Raw genomic sequence first — 2,919 nt, forward strand, 5'->3', positions numbered from 1 at the left:
TAAAAAAAAGATCTCCACCGACGGACGTGTCCGCCCCCGGCCGGACAGCGTCCGCCGCCGCAGCCCGCCCACTCGGGGGCCGCCACGTCACCCCCGCCGCCGCCGCCTCCCACCGCGGCCCGGGAGCCCGCATCCGGCCCCCGCGGCCCGGTGAGCTCCGCCGCCGCCCGGGGCTCGCCTCCCGCCCGGATCCGCCGCCTTCCCCGCCTCCGGCCGCCGCGCCGCCGTCTCCGGCGACCGCGCCTCCGGCGAGCCGCGCCGCTCCGCCCCGGCGTCCGCGCCACGGCGCCCGAGCCGGCCCCGCCGCCCTTCGCCGCGCCTCCTCGTCGTCCGGGCCGGCGCCCCTCCTCTCCGGCCAAGGCCCGGCGAGCTCCCCCTTTCTCCGGCCACCGCCGCGGCCATCTCCGGCGGGCTCGAGCTACAGTACCGCCGCCGCCTCGGGATCCGTGAGCCAGATCTAGATCCACTAGGTTGACTTTTCACTCCTGAAACCCTAATTTTCGTGCTACCTTTGACTGCTTGTATCTCCGCAACCGTAGCTCCGTTTTGGGCGTATGATATATCAAACTCTTCGTCTCTACATGCAAATCATTTCATTCCATTGCATCAATTGCATTTGAGGTCATCTTGATACCCAAAATGCTGTTAGAAGGAGGCTTCGTGAGTTAAATCGCAGATCCGTTAGTTCATCATGCACTTTTGTCTTTTTTGCCATGTTTAATTCGTGCATGATATGCCTGTGCCCCTTTGGGATGAATTGTTAAGCTTTTTGTCTTCTTTCCAGAGGTGCCACCCATGCATTTTTAGGATGTGTGTGTTGTCTTGTGCAAGCTTGCGAAGAGAGGTACCTGAGATTGCAGATTTCAGGGACTTAGTGATTTTCACTAAGTCTGGGATATTTTAGTTCATGATGCTATATGTCCAGCTTGTTTCCTAGTGATCCGTGCCTCTTTTGAGGATGATCAGTAAGGGAGTTTTGATATTTATGTTATGCTCTATCCATCCATGTCTTTGTTGGCATATGTGGAGTGATCTAGGTTGACTCAATCGAGCTCAACTTTTGCTTCGTTGTTAATCTGGGCAGATCGTCAACTTGTTTGCGATTTTGCCGATGCTACCGTTAGTGTTCCATTCATGCTATGCCTTCGTTCTTGCCATGTGTAGCTAGCACATTGTGCCTTCTTGCTGGTTATATGCTTTCCTTGCCATGACTTGCACCGTAGTGAGTGCATCGAGCTCGTTTACATGCCTTCGTGAGTTATATTTCAGCATGTCTCAGTTTTCACTAAGTCTGAAAACTGATTGTGTTCGAGCTATGTTCGTGAGCTCGGTAGAGTATTTTGTGAACCCTTTTGGCCCCAGGTCACTTTGGGTGTTTTGTTAAGCTTGTTGAGTAGCTCCATGCCATGTTCTTACTTGTCATGTTCAGGTTTTCTATCATGTTGTTTTGCTGCTCCGAAGAGAGCATCGTGATCTGAAATTTCAGACTAGTGTTAATTTCACTAAGTCTGGAATCTGTTTTGCATTTGCGTTTTAGCCATGCTTGTTTGAACCTCTTAATGGATGAATTTGCCTATGTCTCAGTGCTAGTGTTTTGATAACCATCTTGTGTACATCACTGCCATGTATTTTGTTTTCATGTTTGGTGGTTGTAGCATGTTCATTTCGTTGCATTTAGATGCCTACTTGCTGCAAATCGCATACCGGTGTCATATCTTAAAACGCTTGCCATTTCCAAACCGTAGCTCCGATTCCAATGATCTTTATATCGTTTTCAATCGATTTCATCCCCTCTATCCAGTGGCACACTTGGTTTTCCAAGTTGATGCCAGGTTCATGCATTTCCTGTCATATCTTGCATTTTGCATCCCGCATCGCATCCCGCATAGCATATCGTCATTTCATCATATTGCTTGGTCTTGCCCATGGTTGATTGTATCCTTGTTGCTTGTTTGTCTTGTGGGTAGAGCCGGGAGACGAGTTCGCTACCGAGGAGCCCGTTGAGTTTGCTTGTGAGGATCCAGTCAACTCTGACAACTGTGCAGGCAAGATGATCATACCCTCGAAATCACTACTATCTTTGCTATGCTAGATTGCTCGCTCTTTTGCTTTGCCACTGCTACGATGCCTACCATTTGCTTGTCAGCCTCCCAATTGCCATGTTGAACCTCTAACCCCCCTTTGTCCTAGAAAACCGTTGATTGGCTATGTTACCGCTTTGCTCAGCCCTTCTTATAGCGTTGTTAGCTGCAGGTGAAGATTGGAGCCGTTCCTTGTTGGAACATTTATTTTATTTGTTGGGATATCATTATATTGCTATGTTATCTTAATGCATCTATATACTTGGTAAAGGGTGGAAGGCTCGGCCTCTCGCCTAGTGTTTTGTTCCACTCTTGCCGCCCTAGTTTCCGTCATATCGGTGTTATGTTCCCGGATTGTGCATCCCTTACGCGGTTGGGCTATAATGGGAACCCCTTGATAGTTCGCCTTGATTAAAGCTTTTCCAGCAATGCCCAACATTGGTTTTACCATTTGCCACCTAGCCTCTTTTTCCCTTGGGTTTCCGGAGCCCGAGGGTCATCTTATTTTAACCCCCCCCGGGCCAGTGCTCCTCTGAGTGTTGGTCCGAACCAGGCAGCCTGCGGGGCCACCTCGGGGAAACTTGAGGTTTGGTTTTACTCGTAGCTTGACCTATCCGAGCGTGCCCTGAGAAAGAGATATGTGCAGCTCCTATCGGGATTTGTCGGCACATTCGGGCGGTGTTGCTGGACTTGTTTTAACCTGTCGAATCATCTTGTTGTACCGAGATACCGAGTCTGATCGGTGTGTCTTGGGTGGAGGTCTATTCCTTCGTTGACCGTGAGAGCTTGTTATGGGCTAAGTTGGGACCCCCCTGCAGGGATTGATCTTTCGAAAGCC

This window comes from Triticum dicoccoides, chromosome 2B (genome assembly GCF_002162155.2).
Source record: "Triticum dicoccoides isolate Atlit2015 ecotype Zavitan chromosome 2B, WEW_v2.0, whole genome shotgun sequence".
NCBI classification, from domain to species: Eukaryota; Viridiplantae; Streptophyta; class Magnoliopsida; order Poales; family Poaceae; genus Triticum; species Triticum dicoccoides.